This window comes from Dipodomys merriami, unplaced genomic scaffold, assembly GCF_024711535.1.
Source record: "Dipodomys merriami isolate MVZ:Mamm:240054 unplaced genomic scaffold, mDipMer1.0.p SCAF_80, whole genome shotgun sequence".
Lineage (NCBI taxonomy): Eukaryota > Metazoa > Chordata > Mammalia > Rodentia > Heteromyidae > Dipodomys > Dipodomys merriami.
In genome coordinates, this window is record NW_027206402.1 from 1,052,622 (window position 1) to 1,076,955 (window position 24,334).

Consider the following 24,334-nt stretch of genomic DNA (forward strand, 5'->3'; position numbering starts at 1 on the left):
CCTTCATCAAAACACTAACCCTAACCCTCAGCCTCACCCTCACCCTAATGCTAATCTGAAACCTAACCCTCAACCTAAACCTAACCCTGACCCTCACCGTAACTCTTACCCTAACCCTCAAATAACCCGAAATAAAACTATCACCCTAAACCTAACCCCAACCCTCACCCTAACCCTCACCCTAAACCTCATGCTCACCCGAGCCCTCATCCTAACCCTAATCCTAACACTAACCCTCAACCTAACCCTCCCCCTAACCCTTACCATTACCCTCACCCTAAGCCTAACCCTCACCCTCAACCTCACCCTCAACCTAACCCTAAACCTAACCCTAAACCTAAACCTAAAACACACCCTCACCCTCACCCTAACCCAAATCCTAACCCTAACCCTAATTGTAACCCTAACCCTCCCCCAACTCTTAACCTAAGCCTAACCCTAACCCAAACAATAACCCTAAACCTAATTCTAACCCTCACCCTAACCAAAACCCTCACCCTAACCAAACCCTCACCCTAACACTTACCCTCACCCTAACACTAACCCTAACCCTAACAATAACCCTAACCCTAACCTCACCAGAACCCTAAACCTAACCCTAACCCTCAACCTAACCCTAAACCTCATGCTCAAGGTAACCCTAAACCTAAACCTCACTCTAATCCTACGACTAAACTGAACCATAAATCTCACCCTAACCCTAAACCTGACACTAACCCTAACCCTCACACTCACCCTAACCCTTACCGTAATCCTAATCCTATCCCTAACCCTAACCCTCACCCTCAGCCTCACCTTACCCTAATTCAAACCCTAAACCACACCCTCTCCCTAACCTATGCCTAACCCTAAACCTCACCTTAACCCTTATCCTAATCCTAATCCTAACCCTAACCCTAACACTCACCCTCATCCACACTGTAAAATTAAGCATAACCCTAATCCTAACCCTAACCCTCAAGCTCACCCTAACCCTTACCCTAATCCTAATCCTAGCCCTAACCCTAACCCTCAACCTCAGCCTCACCTTAACCCTACCTCTAACTCTAAACCTCATGCTCACCCTAACCCTAAACCTATACCTCACCCTAATCCTAACCTCAGCCTCACCCACACCCTCAGCCTAAACCTAACCCTAACCCTCACACTCACCCTAACCCTAACCTTAATCCTAATCCTAACCCTAACCCTAACCGTCACCCTCACCCTAACCCTCACCCTAACCCCATCCCTAACACTAACACTAACCCTAACCCTAACCCTCACCCTCATCCTCACCCGAACCCTAACTCTAAACCTAAACCTCACCCTCACCCTCACCCTCACCCTAACCATAACCCTAACTCTCACCCTAACCCTAACCCTAAACCTCACCCTCACCCTAGCCCTTACCATAAACCTAATCCTAAACCTAACCCTCATACTAAGTCTCCCTCTAAATCTATCCCTCCCCCTCAACCTCCCACTCTGCCTAACCCTAAGCCTAACCCTAAAACTAACCCTAACACAAACAATCAGCCTCACCCTAATCCTCACCCCACCCTCACCTTCAGTCTAACCCTAACAATAACCCTAAACCACACCCTAACCCTAAACTTCACCCTCACACTCAACCTAACCGTAACTCTAAGCCTAAACCTAACAATAACACAAACCCTAACCCTAACAATAACCCTAACCATAACTCTCTCACTCAGCCTCAGCCTCACCGCAAACTTAACCCTAACCATAACACTAGAAATAAACCTAACACTAAGCCTAACCCTAAGGCTAACTCTAATCCTCAGCCCTACCCTCACCCTCAGCCTAACCCTAAGCCTAAACCTAACCCTAACCCTAACCCTCACCCTCAGCTTTACCTTAACCCTACCTCTAACACTAAACCTCATGCTCACCCTAACCCTAAACCTAACCCTAAACCTAAACCTCACCCTAACCCTAACCTCACCCTCACCCTCACCCTCAGCCTAACCCTAAATCTAACCATAACCCTCACACTCACCCTAACCCTAACCATAATCCTAATCCTAAACCTAACCTTAAACCTCACCCTCACCCTAAACCTCATCCTAACCCTAATCGTGAGCCTTACCCTCAACCGAACCCTAACCCTTACCCTCACCTTAATCCTTACCCTAACCCTCACCCTAACCCTAAACATAACTCGAAACGTAACTCTCAACCTAAAACTAACCCAAACCTAAAACCTCACCCTAAACCTAAAGCTAAACCTCACCCTCAACCAAGACCTCACCCTAAACTTAATCCTAACCTTAACCCTCATCGTAACCCTATCCCTAACCCTTAAGCCAACCCTCACCCTAAACCTAACCCTCAACATCAACCTCACCCTCAGCCTAACCCTAAGCCTAACGCTAAACCTAACCCTAACACACACAATCACCCTCACACTAATCCAAATCCTAACTCTAACCCTCACCCTCACCCTCACCCTCAGTGTAACCAAAAGCCTGACCCTAACACTAACCCTAACCCTCACACTCACCCTAACCCTTACCCTAATCCTAATCCTACCCCTAACCCTAACCCTCACCCTCAGCCTCTCCTTAAACCTAACTCTAATCCTAAAACTCACCCTCACTTTCACCGTATCATTAACCCTAACCCTAAACCTAATCCTAAACCTCACCCTTATCTTAACCCTCACCCTCAGCCTAAAAGTCAACTTTACCCTTACCATCATCCTCACCCTAACCCACACCCTAACCCTAACCTCATTCTAACCCTCACCCTAACCTTAAAATTAACCATCATGCGAACACTAACCCTCACACTCGACCTCTTGCTCAGCCTAACCCTAAGCCTAAGCCTAAGACTTACCCTAAACCTCACCCTCTCCCCACCCCTCACCCTAACCATAATCCTAACCATCACCCTAACCCTAATCATCAACCCCACACTCACGCTCAGCCTAACCCTAACCCTAAGCCTAACCGTAAACCGAACCCTCACAGACACCCTCACCCTAACCTTAATTCTAACCCTAACCTTAAAACTCAACCTAACCATCACCCTAAACTTAAACCTAACACTTCACCCTAACCATAACTCTAACCCTAAACTTCACCCTCACCCTAACCCTAACCCTAACCCTGACCCTAAACCTAAACTTCACCCTAACCCTAACCCTAAACCTCACCCTCACACTAGCCCTCCCCCTTCCCCTAATCCTAACCCTCATCCTAACCCTCACACTAACACTAACCCTAACCCTCACACTCACCATCACCCTAACCCTAATCCTAACCCTAACGTAAACCTAACCCTCACCCTCACCATAACCCTTATCCTAACCCTAAACTTAACCCGAACCAAAACCCTAACCCTAACCCTAACACTAACCCTCACCATAAACCTAACCTTAAACCTCACCGTCACCCTAGTCCTCACCCTAACCCTATTCCTAAACCTAACCGTCATCCTAACACTCCCTCTAACCCTTACACTAACCATTATCCTAACCCTAACTGTCATCCTCAACCTCACCCTCAGCCTAACCCTAAGCCTACCCCTAAACCTAACCCTAACACACATGCTCACCTTTACCCTAACCCTAATCCTAACCCTAACCTTCACCCTCACCCTCACCATCAGTGTAACCCTAAGCCTAACCCTAACCCTAACCCTAACCCTCATGCTCACACTAACCCTTACCCTAATCCTAATCCTAACCCTAATCCTAAAACTCACCCGCAGCATCACCTTAACCCTAACTCTAACCTTAACCCTAAACCTCACCCTAAAACTAAACCTAAACCTCACCCTCACACTAGAACTCAGCCTAACCCTAATCCTAACCCAACCATCATCCTAACGCTCCTCATAACCCTAACCCTAACCCTCACCCTAACCCTAACCCTAACTATCGCCCTCACCCTCACCGCAACCATAACCCTAAACCTAACAATACCAATAACCCTAACCCAAATCCTAACCCTCACCCTAAGACTAACCCTAACCCTAACACTAACTGTCACATTTACCCTAAACCTAACCCTAACCCTAAACCTCAACTTAATCCTCACACTCCACCTAACACTAACACAAACCCTAACCCTAACCCTCACCCTAACCCTCATCCTAACCCTATATCTAAACCTAAACCTCACCCTCACCCTCACCCTAACCCTAACCCTAACCCTAACTCTAAACCCCACCCTAAACCTAACCCACAACCGCACCCTCACTCTCACCTTAACCCTAACCCTAACCTAACAATAACTCTAACCCTAAACCTAAACCTCACCCTAACCATAACCCTCACCCTAACCCATACCCTCACCCTAACACTTACCCTCACAGTTAGAGTAACCCTAACGCTAACACTAACCCTCATACTAAGCCTAACCCTAATCCTAACCCTAAACCTCAACCTAACCCTCACCCACAACCTAACCCTAACACTAACCTTAACCCTAACCCTCACCTAATCCTCACCTTAACACTCACCCTAACCCTATATCTAACCCTAAACCCCACCCTAACCCTAACCCTCAACCGCACTCTCACCCTCACCCTATCTATAACACTAACCCTAACAATAACACTAACCCTAACCCGAAACATCACCCTAACCCTAATCCTCACTCCCACCCTCACCCTGAGCCTAACCTTAAGCCTAAGCCTAACCCTCACACTCACCCTAACCCTAACCCTAATCCTAAACCTAACCCTATCCCAAAACCTCAACCTAATCCTCACCCTCAACCTAACACTAACACTAACCCTAAACCTGAACCTCATCCTAATCCACCCCGTATCCCTAATTCTAACCCTAAACCTCACCCTCACCCAACCCTAACTCTAACTCTAAACCCCACCCTAAACCTAACCTTCACCCTCACCCTCAACCTCACTGTAACTCTAACCCTAACACTAACAATAACCCTAACCCAAACCCTAACCTTCACCCTAACCATAACCCTCACCCTAACCCTAAACCTAATCCTCAATGTAAACCTCACCCTTACCCTAAACCTAACCCTACCCTAACCCTAATACTAACCCTAAACTTCACCCTTATCTTAATCCTCACCCTCAGCCTGAACCTCCGCTTTACCCTTACCATCACCCTAACCCAAACCCTAACCCTAACCTCATCCTAACCCTCAACCTAACGGTAATCCTAACCATCATGCTAACCCTAACCCACACACTCAACCTCATGCTCAGCCTAACCCTAAGCCTAAGCCTAAGTCTTACCCTGAACCTCACCCTCTCCCCAGCCCTCACCCTAACCCTAATCCTAACCATCACCCTAACCCTAATCCTCAACTCCACCCTCAACCTCAGACTAACCCAAAGCCTAGCCCTAAGCCTAACCCTAACACTAACCCTCACGGTATCCCTAACCCTAACCCTAACCCTAATACTAACCCTAAACCTAAACACAACCCTACACCTAACCCTAAACCTAACCCTAATCCTCAGCCTCAACCTCAGCTTAAACCAAACCCTAACCCTGACACTCACCCTTACCCTAACCCTAATCGTAACCCTAACCCTATCCCTAACACAAACCCTCACCCTAAACCTCACCCTAGCACTCACCCTAACGCTAATCCTAACCCTAAACCTCATCATAACCCTCACCCTAACCCTAACCCTAACCCTCACCCAATCCCGAACCCTAACCCTCACCCTCATGCTGGGCCTAAGCCTAAGCCTAACCCTAATCCCAACCCTCAACCTAACCCTAACCCTAACCCTTACCGTAACCCTCACTCTCAGACTAACCCTCACCTTTACTCTAACCGTTACCCCCACCCTAACCCGCACCCTAACCCCAACCCTCACCCTAACCCTCACCCTAACCCTAACTCTACCCCTAAACCTCAACCTCGCCCTAACCCTAACACTAAACCTCACCCTAACCCTAACCCTCACCCTCACCCTGACCATAACCGTAACCCTAACCCTAAAACTAACAATAATCCTAAACCGAACCCTAACCCCCACCCTAACCATAACCCTCACATTAACCCTAAACCTAATCCTCAATATAACCCACACTAACCCTCACTCTAACTCTAACAGTAACACTAACGCTAACTCTAGCCCTAAACCTCACCCTAACCCTAACTCTAACCCTAACACTTAATATAAACCTCACCCTAAACCGAACCCTAAACCTCACTCTCAGAGTAACCGTAACCCTAACCCTAACCCTAACAATAACACTAAACCTAAACCTAACCCTCATTGTAAATATAACCGTCACCATAACCCTAACCCTCACCCTAACACTTACCCTCACCCTAACACTAACCCTAACCCTAACACTAATCCTCACACTAACCCTAACCATCACCCTAACCCTAAACCTCACCCTAACCCTAAACCCCACCCTCACCCTAGCCCTCAACCTAACCCTCACCCTAAACCTAGACCTAATCCTAACCCTCAAATTTACCCTAACCCTCACCCTCATCATAACCTTAACCCTAACACCCACCCTGTGCCTAAAAATAATCCTAAACCTCACCCTAACCCTAACCCTAAACCTCACCCTCATGCTAGCCCTCACCCTAATCCTAATGCTAAACCTAACCCTCATCCTAACCCTCACCGTAACCCTAAAACTAAACCTCACCCTAAACCTAAACCTCACCCTCACCCTCAGCCTAACCTTAAGCATAATCATAAAGCTAAACATAACCCTCACACTCAACCTCACACAAAACTTCATCCTAAACCTAACCCTATCCCTAACCCTAACCCTTACCCTAACCCCCACCCTAACCCTAACCCTAACACTAAACCTAACACTAACCCACACAGTAAATCTCAACTTAACACTAACTCTAACCCTAAAACTCACCCTCACCCTAACTCTAACCCTCACCCTCACCCTCACCCTCAGCCTTTCCTAAGCCTAAACCTAACCCTAACCCTAAACCTCATACTCACCCTCACACTAACCCTAATCCTAATCCTAACCCTAAACCTAACCCTCACCCTAACACTAACCCTCACCATAACCATAACCCTATCACTAACCCTAACCCTAAACCTCACCCTATCCCTCACCCTAACCCTAACTCTAATACTAAACCTCACCCTCACTCTCACCCTAACCCTAACCCTAAACATCACCCTCATCCTAACCCTCACACTAAACCTAACCCTAACACTAATCCTAACCCTAATCCTCATCCTAACTCTCACCCTAAACCTAACACTAACTCTCACCCAAACACTAACCCTAACCTAATCCTCACCCTCATCCTCACCCTCACCCTCAGCTTAATGCTAAGCCTAACCCTAACCCTAAGCCTAATCCAAACTCTCACCCTAATGCTAAACCTAATCCTAATCCTAGCCCTAACACTAAACCTCACCCTAATCCTCACCCTCATCCTAACCCTCACCTTAACCCTAAACCTAACACTAACCCTAACCCTAAACCTCACCCTAAACCTCACCTTAACCCTACATGTAACCCTAAACCTCATCCTCACCCTCACGCTAAACCTAACACTAACCTAATCCTCACCCTAGGACATACCCTAACCCTAATCTAACCCAAACCCTCACACTAACCCTCACTCTAACCCTAAACAAAACCCTCACCCTAAATCTAACCCTAATCCTCACCCTCAGCCTCAGCTTAAACCTAAGCCTAACACTAACCCTAACCCTAACTGTCACATTCACAGTCACCATAACCCTACTCCTAAACCTAACACCAACCCTAACCCTAACACTAAACCTAAACCTTAACCTGCACCTAACCCTCACTCTAACCCTAACCTGAACCCTATTGCTCATCCTAGCACATACCCTAACTCTAATCCTATCCCTAACCCTCACCATAACCCTCACCCGTACCCTCACTCTAAAGCTAACCCTAAAGTTAACCCTCAACCTCACCCTAAAACTAATGCTAACACTAACCCTAACACTAACACTAACCCTCACACTCACCCTCACCTTATCCCTAATCCTAATCCTAACCCTTACCCTAACCCTCACGCTCACCCGAACTCTCATCCTAACCCTACACCCAACACTAACACTAACACTAACCCTCACCCTAACCCTCACCCTAACCCTAATTCTAACCCTAACCCTCACCCTCGCCTTAACCGTAACCCTAACCATAACCCTAAACCTCACACTAACCCTAACCCTAAACCTCACCCTCACCCTAAACCTCACCCTAACCCTAACCCTAAACCTCACTCTCACCCTAGCCCTCACCCTACCCCTAAACGAAACCCTCAATCTCGGCCTAAGCCTAAACCTATCCCTAAGCTTAAGCCTAACCCTAACCCTCACACTAAGCCTCATCCTAACCCTAACACTAACACTAACGCTAACTCTAACCCTAAAACTTACCCTAACCCTAACTCTAACCCTAAACCTTAATATAAACCTCACCCTAAAAAGAACCCTAACCCTCACCCTCACAGTAACCGCAACCCTATCCCTAACCCTAACAATAACACTAAAACTAAATCTAACCCTTATTGTAACCATAACCGTCACCATAAACCTAACCCTCACCCTAACACTTACCCTCACATTAACACTAATCCTAACCCTAACACTAATCCTCACTCTAACACTAACCATCATCCTAACCCTAAACCTCACCCTAACCCTAAACCTCACCCTCACCCATGCCCTCAACCTAACCCTAAACCTCACCCTAAACCTAGACCTAATCCTTACCATCAAACTTACCCTAAACCTCACCCACATCATAACCGTAACCATAACCCCCACCCTATGCCTAAACTTAATCCTAACCCTCAACCTCACCCTAACCCTAACCCTAACCCTCAACCTCATAGTAGCCCTCACACTAATCCTAATCCTAAACCTAATCCTAACCCTCAACATAACCATAACCATAAACATAACCATAAACCTGACACTCACCCAAACCCTAAACCTCACCCTCACCCTCAGCCTAACCCTAAGCATATTCATAATCCTAACCATAACCCTCACACTCAACCTCACCCAAAACCTAATCCTAAACCTAACCCTATCCCTAACACTAACCCTAACACTAACCCTCACACTAAACCTCAACTTAACACTAACTAACCCTAAATCTCACCCTCACCCTAAAACTAAACCTCACCCTCACCCTCACCCTCAGCCTATACCTAAGCCTAAACCTAACCCTAACCCTAACCCTCATACTCACCCTCACACTAATCCTAATCCTAATCCTAACCCTAAACCTAACCCTCACCCTAACACTGATCCTCACCCTAACCCTAACCCTAACACTAACCCTAACCCTAAACCTCACCCTATACCTTACTCTAACCCTAACTCTAACCTTAGAACTCACCCTCAAGCTCACCCTAATCCTAATCCTAAACATCACCATCATCCTAACCCTCACGCTAACCCTAACCCTAACACTAATCCTAACCCTAATCCTCATCCCAACACTCACCCTAACCCTAACCCTAACTCTCACCCAAAGGCTAACCCTAACCCAAACCCAAACTCTAATCCTCACCCTCACCCTCACCTTCAGCTTAATGCTAAGCCAAACCCTAACTCTAAGTCTAACCCAAACACTCACCCTAATGCTAACCCTAATCCTAGCCCTAACTCTAAACCTCAACCTAACCCTCACCCTCATCCTAGCCCTCACACTAATACTAACCCTAACACTAACCCTAACCCTAAATCTCAATCTAAACCTCACCCTAAGCCTAAATCTAACCCTAAACCACACCCTCACCCTCACCCTAAACCTAACCCTAACCCTAAACCTCACCTAACCCTAACCCTCACACTCACCCTCACCTTCACCGTAACTCACCCTAACCCTAACAATAACACTAACCCTCACCCTAAACCTAACACTCACCCTCAACGTAATCATAAAACTAAACCAAAACCTCACCCTAAACCTTACCCTAACCTTAACCTAAACCTCACCCTAACCCTAAATCTAACCCTCACCCTCAGCCTCACCCTCACTGTAAACTTAAACATAACCATAACACTAACAATAACAATAACCGTAACCCTAAACTTACCCTCAACCTCACACTAACCCTAACCCTCACCCTAAACCTATCCCTCACCCTCACTTTAACCCTCACCATAACACTCACCTAACCCTAAACCTAACCCTATCCCTGAAACTCACCCTAATTCTAACCCTAACCCTCACCCTCAACCTAGCACTCAAGCTAGCCCTAGTCTTAAACCTAAACCTCACCCTAAACCTCACCCTAATCCTAATGCTAACCCTCACCCTAACCCTAAAACCCTAAAAATCACCCTAAACCTAACCCTCACCTTCACCCTCAAGCTCGGCCTAAGCATAAGCCTAAGCCTAAGGCTAAGCCTAACCCTGACACTCACCCTCACCCTCACCGTAACCGTAACACTAACCCTACCCCTAACCCTCACACTAACCCGCACTCTAACGCTAACCCTAACCGTAAACCTCACCCTCAGCCTTAACCTAACCCTCATCCTCACCCTCAGCTTAACACTAAGCCTAAGCCTAACCCTAACCCTAACCCTCACACTCACACTAGCCGTCACCAAAACCCTAACCATAACACTAAACCTAACCCTAACACTCACACTATCCCTAACCCTAACCCTAAAAATAACCCTAAACCTCACCCTCACCCTAAAACTAAACCTAACTCTAAACCTCATCCTAACCCTAACCCTAACCCTCAACATCACCCTCACCCTCAACCTTACCTTAACCTTAACCTTAACCCTAACCCTAAGAATAACCATAACCCGAAACCTAAACTTAAAACTCACCCTCACCGTAACTCTAACCCTAACCCAAACCGTCACCCTAACCCTAACCCTGACCCTAACCCTAATGCTTAACCTCACCCTAAACCTAAAACTAATCCTAATCCTCACCCTAGGACATACCCTAACCCTAATCCAACCCGAACCCTCACCCTAACCCTCACTCTAACCCTAAACCAAACCCTCACCCTAAATCTAACCCTCACCCACACCCTAAGCCTCAGCCTAACCCTAAGCCTAACACTAACCCTAACCTTAACTGTCACAATCACAGTCACCGTAACCCTAATCCTAACCCTAACACTAACACTAACCCTAAATGTAACACTCATCCTAACCCTCACTCTAACCCTAACCCTAACAGTGTTGCTGGTTCTAGCACATACCGTAACGCTAATCCTATCCCTAACCTTCACCATAACCTTCACCCTATCGCTCACTCTAAACATAACCCTAAAGCTAAACCTCACCCTCACCCGAACCCTAATGCTAACCCTACCGCTAACACTAACACTAACCCTCACACTCACCCTCACCTTAACCCTAATCCTAAACCTAAGCCTTACCCTAACCCTCACCCTCACCCTAACCCTCATCCTAACCCTACCCCTAACACTAACCCTAACACTAACCCTCACCCTAACCCTCACGCTAACCCTAACTCTAATCCTAACCCTCAACCTCGCCTTAACCGTAACCCTAACCATAGCCCTAAACCTCACCCTAACCCTAACCCTAAACCCCACCCTCAACCTAAACCTCACCCTAAACCTAACCCTAAACCTCACTCTCACCCTAGCCCTCACCCTAACCTTAACCTAACCCTAACCCTCACCATAAACCTAACTTTCACACTAAACCTAACCCTAACCCTCACCCTCACCCTCACCCTAACCCTAACCCTAACCCTCACCATAACCCTAACTTTCACACTAAACCTAACCCTAACCCTCACCCTCACCCTCACACTAACCCTAACCCTAACCCTCACCCTCACCCTAAACCAAACCCTAACCCTAACACTCACTCTAACCCTAAGCCTGAGCCTAATCCTCACCCTAACCCTCACACTCACCCTCAATCTAAACCTAATCCTATACCTAACCCTATCCCTAACACTAACCCTCACATTAACCATCACCCTAGTGCTCACCCTAACCCTAATCCTAACACTACACCACATCCTAACACTCACCCTAACCCTAACCCTAACCCTCAACCTAACCCTAACCCTAACCCTCACCCTCAGTCTTGGCCTAAGCCTAAGACTAACCCTAAGATTAAGCCTAACCCTAAACCTCACTCTAACGCTCACCTTAACTCTAACACTAACACTAACACTAACTCTAACCTTAAACCACACCCTCACCCTAACCCTAACTCTAACCCTAACCCTTAATATAAACCTCAACCTAAACCGAACCCTAACCCTCACCCTAACAATAACCGAAACCCTAACCCTAACCCTAACAATAACCCTAAATTTAGCCCTAACCCTCATTGTAACCATAAATGTCAACATAACCCTAAATCTCACCATAACACTTACCCTCACCCTAACACTAACCCCAACCCTAACACTAATCATCACACTAATCCTATCCATCACTCTAACCCTAAACCTCACCCTAACCCTAAACCTCACCCTCACCCTAGCCCTCACCCTAACCCTAACACTCACCCTAAACCTAGACCTAATCCTAACCCTCAACCTTCATCATAACCTTAACCTTAACCCTCACCCTATGCCTAAACTTAATCCTAACCCTAAACCTCTCCCTAACCCTAAGACTAAACCTCACCCTCATTCTATCCCTCACCCTAATCCTAATCCTAAATCTAACACTCATAATAACTCTCACCCTAACCCTAACCCTCAACCTCACCCTCAGCCTAACCCTAAGCATATTCATAACCCTAATCATAACCCTCACACTCAACCTCACCCAAAACCTAATCCTAAACCTAAAGCTATCCCTAACCCTAACCCTCACCGTAACCCTAACCCTCACCCTAACCCTAACCCTAACACTAACCCTAACACTAACCCTCACACTAAAACTCAACATAACACTAACTCTAACCCTAAACCTCACCCTCACCCTAACGCTAACCCTCACCCTCACCCTCACCCTCAGCCTAACCCTAAGCCTAAACCTAACCCTAATCCTAACCCTCATACTCACCCTCACACTAACCCTAATCCTAATCCTAACCCTAAACCTAACCCTCACCCTAACATTAACCCTCAACCTAACCCTAACCCTAACACTAACCCTAACCCTGAACCTCACCCTATCCCTTACCCTAACCCTAACTCTAACCCTAAAACTCACCCTCGCCCTCACCCTAACCCTAATCCTAAAATCACCCTCATCCTAAACCTCAACCTAAACCTAACCTTAACACTAATCCTAACCCTAATCCTCATCCTAACCCTAACACTAACTCTCACCCAAACGCTAACCCTAACCCAAAATCTAACCCTAATCCTCACCATCAACCTCACCCTCAGCTTAACGCTAAGCCTAACCCTAACCCTGAGACTAACCCAAACACTCATCCTAACACTAACCCTAATCCTAATCCTAACCCTAACTCTAAAGCTCACCTTAACTCTCACCCTCATCCTAACCCTCACCCTAACCCTAACCCTAACAATAACCCTAAACCTCACCCTAACCATCAATCTAACCCTAAATATAACCCTAAACCTCACCCTCACCCTCACCCTAAACCTAACCCTAACCCTAAACCTCACCCTAACCCTAACCCTCACACTCACCCTCACCTTCACAGTAACTCTAACCCTAATCCTAACAATAACACTAACCCTCACCCCAAACCTAACACTCACCCTCACCATAATCGTAAACCTGACCCAAACCCTCACCCTAACCCTTACTCTAACCCTAACCTAAACCTAACCCTAACCCTAAATCTAACCCTCACCCTCAGCCTCACCCTCACTGTAAACTTAAACCTAACCATAACACTAACAATAACAATAACCCTACCTTAATCTTACCCTCACCCTCACACTAACCCTAACTCTCACCCTAACCCTAACACTCACCCTCAACGTAACACTCACCCTAACACTAAACCTAACCCTATCCCTAAACCGCACCCTAACTCTAACCCTAATCCTCACCCTCACCCTAGCACTCTCCCTAGCCCTAATCTTTTTTTTTTTTGGTTTTTCTTTTCTTTTTTAATTTAATTTTATTTTATTTGAGAACATACTGTACAGAGGGGCTACAATTACATGGGCAGGATAATGCATACATTTCTTACCAAGCATTGCAGCCTCCTCCTTTGTTTACCCTTCAACTCCCTTCCCAGCCTCCCTCTTCCCCCCACCCAATTATACCCCCTCCCCCCCCCACACCGACATTGTAAACCTGGTTTTGACATGCCCTAATCTTAAACCTAAACATCACCCTAAGCCTCACCCTAACCCTAACCCTAAACCTCACCCTAACCCTAAAACTCTAACAATCACCCTAACCCTAACCCTCACCTGCACCCTCAAGCTCAGCCTAAGCATAAGTCTAGGCTTAAGGTTAACCCTAACCCTCACCCTCACCCTCAGCTTAATACTAAGCCTAAACCTAACCCTAACCCTAACCCTCACCCTCACACTAGCCCTCACCATAACCTAAATCATAACACTAAACCTAACCCTAACACTCACACTATCCCTAACCCTAACCCTAACCATAACCCTAAACCTCACCCTCACCCTAACACTAACCCTAACTCTAAACCTCATCCTAACCCTAAAACTAACCCTCAACCTCACCCTCACCCTCACCCTTACCTTAACCTTAACCCTAACCCTAAGAAGAACAATAATCCTAAACCTAAACTTAAAACTAAACCTCACCATAACTCTAACCCTAACCCAAAACTTCACCCTAACCCTAGCCCTCACCCTAAACCTAGTGCTAAACCTAACCCTCAATTTTAACCTTACTGTCACCCTCAACCTATCCCTAACCCTAACCCTAACCCTCATCCTAACCCTCAGCCTAACCATAACCTAACCATCATGCTAACCCTAACCTTCAACCTCACGCTCAGCATCAGCCGTAACCTAAGCCTAAGCCTAGGCCTAACCCTAACCCTCACCCTCACCCTAGCCCTCACCCTCACCCTAATCCTAACCCTAACCCTCATCCTAACCCTAACCCTAACACAAACAATAACCATAACCCTAACCCTAACCCTCATTCTAACCATAAGCCTCACCCTAACCTTAACCCTCACCCTAACACTAACGCTAACCCTAACACTAACCCTCACCTTAACCCTAACCATCACCCTAACCCTAACACTCACCCTAACCCTAGCCCTAACCCTAACCCTAAACCTAACCCTCACCTTAACACTTACCCTCACCCTAACACTAACGCTTACCCTAACACTAAGCCTAACCCTAACCCTAATCCTCACCCTCACCCTAGCCCTCACCCTAAACCTAATTCTAACCCTAACCCTAATCTTAACCCTAAACCTAACCCTAACCCTAACCATCAACCTAAAACTAATCATGATCCCCACACTCACCCTCAGCCTAACCCTAAGCCTAAGCCTAAGCCTAACCCTAAACCTCACCCTCACACTCACCTAAACCCTAATCCTAAACCTAACCCCAACCCTAAACCACAACCTAACCCTCACCCTAACCCTAAGCCTAACACTAACCCTAACCCTAACCCTCACCCTAACCCTCCCCCTGAACCTAACTCTAACCCTAAACCTCACCCTCACCCTAAACCTAAACCTCACCCTCACCGTAACTCTAACCCTAACCCTAACAATAACAATAACCCTAACCCTAACCCTAACGCTCACCCTCACCGTAACCCTAACCTAAACCCAATCCCTCACCCTAACCCTAAACCTAAACCTAACCCTAAACCACACCCTAACCCTAAACCTATACCTCACCCTCAGCCTCACCCTCACTGTGAACTTAACCTTAACCTTAACACTAAATATAACCCTAACCCTAATCCTAACCCTTACCCTCACACTAATCCTAACCCTAATCCTCACAGTAACCATAACCCTGACCCTCACCCTAACACTAAACCTAATCCTAATACTTAACCTCGCCATTATGCTAACTCTAAACCTCACCCTCACCCTTGCCCTCATCCTAACCCTAATCCTAACTCTAAACCTCATCCTAACCCTCACCCAAACCCTAACCCTAACATTCACCCTAACCCTAACCCTCACCCTCACCCTCACCCTCTGCCTAACCCTATGCCTAAGGCTAACTCTAACCCTAACCCTCACACTCGCCCTCACCCTAACCCTAATCCTAACACTAACCCTAACTCTAACACTAACCCTCACCCTAACCCTCCCCTAACCCTAAATCTAAACCTAAACCTCACCCTCAACCTAACCCTAACTCTAACCATAAACCTAAAACTAAACCTCACGCTAACCCTAACCCTAACCCACCCCCTCTCCCTAAACCTAAAAATAACACTAACCCAAATACTAATCCTAATCCTAACTATAACTCTCACCCTAACCCTAACCGTCACCCTAACACTTACCCTCACCCTAAAACTTACCCTAATCCTAACGCTAACCCTCACACTATCCCTAACCATCACCTTAACCCTAAACCTCAACCTAACTCTATCCCTAACCCTCACCCTCACCCTAGGCCTCATCCTAACCCTACCCCTCATCCTCACCCTAAACCTCACACTAACCCTTATACTAATACTCAGTCTAACCCTCACCCTCACCTTACCCTAACCCTAATCCTCACCCTAACCCTAACCCTCACATTTACCCTTATTGTCACCCTCACCCTAAACCTCACCCTAACCCAAAACCTCATCCTAACCCTCAGCCTAACCGTAACCCTAACCATCACGCTAACCCTAACCCTCAACCTCACCCTCAGCCTCATCCTAAACCTAAGCCTAAGCTTAACCCTAACACTCACCCTCACCCTAGCCCTCACCCTAATCCTTATCCTAACCCTAACCCTCATCCTATCCCTAAACCCAACCCCAACAATAACCCTAAACCTAAACCTAACCCTCATTCTAACCATAAACCTAACCGTCACCCTAACCCTCACCCTAAAACTTACCCAAACCCTAACACTAACCCTAACCATAACACTAACCCTCACACTAACCCTAACACTCACCCTAACCCTAACACTCACCCTAACCCTAAACCTAACCCTCACCCTCACCCTAGCCCTCACCCAACCTTAACTATCATCCTCATCCTAAACCTCACACTAACCCTAAAACTAATCCTCAATCTAAACCACACCCTCACCCTAACCCTAACTCTAACCCTCACTCTAACCCTAACCCTCACATTTACCGTAATCCTCATTCTCAGCCTAACCCTCAACTTTACACTTACTATCACCCTCACGCTAACTCTCACACTAACCCTAACCCTCATCCTAACCCTCACCCTGACCATAACCTTAAGCATCAACCTAACTCTAACCCTCACACACACCCTCACCATAACATTAACCCTCACAGTAACACTAACTCTAACCGTAAACATCACCCTCAGCCTAACCCTAAACCTAATCCTAATCCTAAACATAACCATAACCCTAACCCTTACCCTAACACTCACCCTAACCCTAACCTGAACACTAACCCTAACCCTAACCCTTACCCTAACACTCACCCTAACCCTAACCTGAACACTAACCCTAACCCTAACCCTCACCCTAACACTAACTCTAACACTAAACTTCACCCTCACCCTAATCCTAAACCTAAAGCTCACCAAAACCCTAACCCTATACCTCACCCTCAAGCTAGCACCCACCATAACACTAGTACTAACCCTAACCCTCATCCTAACCCTCAACCTAACCTTAATCCTAACTCTCACCCTAACCTTAAACCTCACCCTCAACCTCACCCTCAGCCTAACACTAAGCCTAACCCTAAACCTAACCCTAACCCACATGCTCACCCTCAACCTTACCCTAATCCTAACCCTAACCCTAACTCTAATCCTAACACTCATACTAACCCTCACCCTAACCCTAACCTAACACTAACTCTAAACCGAACCCTAACTGTAACCCTCACCCTAAGCCTAAATCTAACCATAAACCTCACCCTCACCCTAACCCTAACTCTAACCCTAATCTTAACCCTGAACCTCACCCTAAACCTAACCGTAACCCGCACCCTAACTATAAATCTCACCCTAACCCTAACCCCCACCCTAACACTAACCCTAACCCTAACACTAACCCTCACACTAACCCTAAACCTCACCCTAAGCCTAAACCTCACCCTAACCCTAACACTAACCCTAACCCTCACCCTCACCCTAGCTCTCACTCTAACCCTAATTCTAACCCTTACCTTCACATAACCCTAACACTCATCCTCAACCTAAAGCTCACACTAACCCTAATCCTAATCCAAAATCTAACCCTCAGCCTCACCCTAATCCCTAACCCACACCCTTGCCCTAACCCTCACCCTAACTGTAACACTCTCCCTTATCTTAACCATCACCCTCAGCCTAACTCTCAACTTTAACCTTACCATCACCCTCACCCTAACCCTCACCCTATCCCTAAAACTCATCCTAAATTTCAAGCTAACCGTAAACCTAACCATCACCCTAAACCTAACCCTCACCCTCACCCTCACCCTAGCCCTCACCCTAATCCTAATCCTAACCCTAACCATCATCCTAAACCTCACTCTAACCCTAACCCTAACCATCACCCTAAAACTGACCCTCACCCTCAACCTCACCATCAGACTAAAACTATTCATAAACCTAATCCTAACCCTAAACCTGAACCTCAAACTAAGCCTCACCCTAATCCTAACCCTAAGACTAACCCTAACCTTAACCCCAACCCTAACCCTCCCCCTATCCCTAACACTAATCCTAACCCTAACCCTAACGCTAACACCAACAATCACACGTATTCTAACCCTAAACTTCATCTTAACCCTAACCCTAACTCTCACCCTCACCCTCACCCTAACCCTCACCCTAATCCTTACCCTAAGCCTAAGCCAAACCGTAACCCTAAACCTCACATTCACAGTCACCCTAACCCTAATCCTAACCCTAACTCTATCCCTAAACCTCAACCTAACCCTCACCCTCACCCTAAGGCTAAAACTAACCCTAAACCTAAGGCTCACCCTAAACCTAAATTTCACCCTAACCCTAATCGTAACCCTAATCCTCATCCCCACCCTCACCCTCAGCCTAACCCTAAGCCTAACCCTAAGCCTAACCCTAACACTAACCCTAACTCTAACCCTAAAGCTCACCCTCAACCTAACCCTATCTCTAACCCTAACCCTAAACCTCACCCTAACCCTAAACCTAACCCTCACCCGCACCCTCACCCTCACCTTAACTCTAACCCTAACCCTAACAATAACACTAACCCTAACCCTAACCATCACCCTAACCCTAATCCTCACACTCACCCTCACCCAAAGGTTACCCAGAGCCAAACCTAACACTTACCCTAACCCTCACCCTCACCCTAACCCTAATCCTAACCCTAACCCTATCCATAAACCTCAACCTAACCCTTCCCCTCACCCTCAAGCTCGGCAGAAGCCTAAGCCTAAGCCTTACCGAACTCTAACACTCACCCTAACCCTCACCCTAACCCTAACCATAACACTAACTCTAACTCTAACCCTAAACCACACCCTCACACTAAGCCTAACTCTAACCCTAACTTTAAACCTAAACCTCACCTTAACCCTAAGCCTAACCCTCACCCTCACCCTCACCGTAACCGTAACCCTAAACATAACCGTGACAATAACCCTAACCCTAACCCTAAACCTCACCCTAACCATAACCCTCAACATAAACCTAACCCTCAATCTAACCCTCACACTCACCCTAACCCTAACCCTAACCCTCACCCTAACCCTCACCCTAACCCTAATCCTCACCCTTACCATAAACATCACCCTAACATTAACCCTCACCTTTACCCTTACCATCACCCTCACCCTAACCCTAACCCTCATGCTAACCCTCACCCTAAACGTAACCCTAACCATCACCCCAATCCTAAACCTCACCCTCAACCTCCGCCTCAGCCTAACCCTAATCCTAACCCTAAACCACATCCTAACCAAGGTAACTATAACACTAACCATCTCTTTAAACCTAATCTTCATCTCCACACTCATCATCAGCCTAAACCTAAGCCTAAGCCTAAACCTAACCCTAACCCTAACCATCACTTTAACCTTAACCCTAATAGTAACACTAACCCTAAACCTCACCCTCATCCTAAACCAAACCCTAACCCTAAACCTAAGCCTAGCCCTAACCTTAACCCTCACACTCACTCTCAACCTAAACCTAATCCTAAACCTAACCCTATCCCTAAACCTAACCCTCACACTAACCCTCAACCTAAGCCTAACTGTAACCCTAAACCTCACCCTCACTCTTATCCTAAACGTAAACCTAAACCTAACAATAACAATAACCCTAACACTAACCCTAAACCTCACCCGAACACTTAACCTCACCCTAACCCTAAACCTAACCCTCACTCTCATCCTAGCCCTCACCCTAAACCTAATTCTAACCCTTTCCCTCACCCTAACCCTAACCCTCATAAACAATCTAACCCTCACCCTCACCCTAACACCTAACCCTCACCCTTACCATAACCCTCACCCTAACCCTAACCCTGAACCTTAACTTAACCCTCACACTTAGCCTAACCCTCAACTTTACCCTTACCATCATCCTCACCCTAACCCTCACCCTATCCCTAAACCTCAGGCTAACCTTCAACCTAACCGTCACCCTAAACATCACTCAAACCCTAACCCTCACCCTCAAACTCACCCTCATCCTAACCCTCACCCTAATCATAAACCTAACCATCACCCGAACCCTTATCCTCACCCCCACCATCACCCTCAGCCTAACGCTGAACCTAAGCCTAAGCCTCAACCTAACCTTCACACTCACACTCACCCTAACCCTAAACCTCAACCTAACACTCACGCTAACCCAAATCCTCCCCCTAACCCTCCCTCTAACCCTAACTCTAACCCTAAACTTCACCCTCACACTAACCCTAATACTCACCCTAACCCTAAACCTAATCCTAACCCTAACCCTCACACTTACCCTCATCCTAACCCTAATCCTAACCCTAAGCTTTCCCTAAACCTCAACTTAACCCTCACCCTCACCATAAGACTAACACGAACCCTAACACTAACCCTAACCCTAACCCTCGCCCTAACCCTCACAATAACCTTAACTCTAACCCTAAACATCTGCCTCATCCTAAGCATAACCCTAACCCTAAAACCCTAACCCTAACCCTCACCCTCACCCTCACCCTCTTGCTCGGCCTAAGCCTAAGCCTAAGCCTAAGACTAATCCTGACCCTCACACTCACCCTCACCCTAACCCTAACCGTAATACTAACCCTAACCCTAACTCTCACACTAACCCTCACCCTAATGCTAACTCTAATCCTAAACCTCATCCTCACCCTAACCCTAACCCTCCCCCTCCCCCTCCCCCTCCGACTAACATTAAGCCTAACCCTAACACTAACCCTAACCCTAACACTAACCCAAAATCTCACCATAACCCTAACCCTAACCCTCACCTTCACCCAAGCCAATACCCAAACCCTAAGCCTAAGCCTAACCCTCACCCTAACCTTCACTCTAACCCTAACCTCAACACTCACCCTAACTGTAAACCTCACACTAACCCTCACCTTAACCCTAAGCCTAATCCTAACCCTAACACCAAGCCTCACCCCCACCCTAAACCTCACACTAACCCTAACCCTAACAGTAACCCTAACCCTAACCCTCAACTTCACCCTAGCACTCACCCAAACCCTAACCCTCATCCTCATCCTAAACCTCACACTAAACCAAACACTAACCCTCAATCTAACCCTCACCCTCACCCTAACCCTAATCCGAACCCTCACCCTTAACATAACCCTCACCCTCAGCCTAACCCTCACCTTTACTTTTATTGTCACACTCATTCTAAACCTCACCCTAATCCTAACCCACATCCTAACCCTCACCCTAACCATAATCCTAACCATCACCCTAACCCTAATGCTCACCCTCACCTTCAGCCTCAGCCTAACCCTAAGCCTAAACCTAACCCTAAACTTCACACTCATCCTAGCCCTCAAGCCTAAACCTAATCCTAACCCTAAGCTTCATGCTAAAACTCAACCTAACCATAACCGGAATCATAATTCTAAACCTAATCCTCATCCCCACCCTCACTCTCAGCCTAACCTAAGCCTAAGCCTAACCCTAACCCTAATCCTCACACTAACCCTCACCCTAATCCTAATCCTAACCCTAACCCTAAACCTAAACCTAAACCTCAACCTAACCCTCACCCTAACCCTAACCCTAACACTAACTCTCAACCTCACCTTTGTCCTCACCCAAAACCTCACCCCCAACTTAACCCTCACCCTCACCGTAACCCGAACCCTAAATCTCACCCTAATCCTATCCCTACCCCTAACCCTAAACCTCACCCTAATCCTAACACTAACACTGCCCCTCACCCTAGCCCTCACCCTAATCCAAATTGTAACCCTAACCCTCATCCTAACCTTCATCATAATCCTAACGCTAACCCTCACTCTAACCCTAAAACTAATTCTAACCCTCAACTAAACCTTAACACTGACCCTCACCATAAACCTAAACCTAACCCTCACCCTAACCCGAAACCTAACCCGAAACCTAAACCTCACCATAACCCCAAACCTAACCCTCACCCTCAACCTTGCCCTCATCCTAACCCTAATCCTAACCCTAACCCTCATGCTAACCCTCAACCTAACCTAACCCTTACCCTATACCTAGCCCTAATCTTAAATCTCAATCTAACCATAAACCTAAACCTCACCCTAACCCTAACCCTAACCCTCACCAGCATGCTAGCCCGCACGCTAAACCTAATCCTAAACCTAACACTCATCCTAACCCTCACCCTAACCCTAACCCTAACCCTCATTCTAACCCTAACCCTCACCTTCACCCTCAGCCTAACCCTAAGCCTAACCCTAACCATAACCCTCACACTCACCCTCACACAAACCCTAATCCTAAACCTAACCCTATACCTAACACTAACCCTCACCCTAAGCCACATCCTAACCCTAACACTAACACTAACACTAACCATCACCCTAAACCTAAACCTCACCCTAACCCTAACACTAATCCTCAACTTCAACCTAGCCCTCACCCTAACCGTAACCCTCACCATAAACCTCACACTAACCCTAACACTAATCCTCAATCTAACACTAACCCTCAAGCTCACCCTAACCCTAACCCTCACATTAACATTAACTCTTACCCTAAACCTCACCCTAACACTCACCCTCACCCTCACCCTCAGCCTATCCCTAAGCCTAACCCTAACCCTAACCCTAACCCTCACACTCACCCTCACCCTAACCCTAATCCTAATCCTAACCCTAAACTTAACCCTCACCCTAAACTTAACCCTCACCCTAACCCGAACCCTAACAGTAACCCTAACCCTAAACCTCAACCTATCCCTCACCCTAACCGTAACGGTAATGCTGAACCTCCCCCTCCCTCTCCCCCTAACCCTAACCCTAAACATCACCCTCATCTTAGCCCTCACACTAAACCTAATCCTAACCTTAACCCTCATCCTAACCCTCACCATAACCTTAAACCTAACCCCCACCCTAACCCTATCATTCACCCTTAACCTTACCCTTAGCCTAACCCTAAAACTAATCCTAAGCCACACACTCTCCCTCAACCAAACCCTAAATCTAACCCTTACCCTAACCCTAACCCTCACCATCAAACTCACCCTTAGCCTAACCCTAAGCCTAACCCTATACATAACCCTAACCCACACACTCAACCTCAACCTAACCCTAATCCTAACCCTAAACCTAACGTGAACCCTAAACCTCACCCTAACCCTAACCCTCACCCTTACCCTAAACCTAACCCGAACCCTAAACCTCAGCGTAACCCTAACCCTAAACCTCACCCTCACCCTAGCCCTCATCCTAACCCTAATCCTAACCGTAACCCTCATGATAACCCTCACCCTAACCCTAACACTAACCCTCACCCTCAACCTAGCCCTAATCCAAACCCTCAACCTAACCCTAAACCTCACCCTCAACATAACCCTAACCCTATCCCTCAACCTATCCCTAAACCTAAGCCTAACGCTAAACCTCGCCCTAACCCTAACCCGAACCCTCACCCTAACACTAGCCCTCACTCTAACCCTAATCCTAACCTTAACCCACATCTTAACCCTCAATCTAAACCTGAACCTAACCCTCACCCTAACCCTAACTCTCAAACTTAACCTCACCCTTAGCCTAACCCTAAGCCTAAACCTAAACCTAAACCTAACCCATACACTCACCCTCAACCTAACCCTAAACCTAACCCTCACCCTAACCCTAACCTTCACCCTCAACCTCACCCTTAGC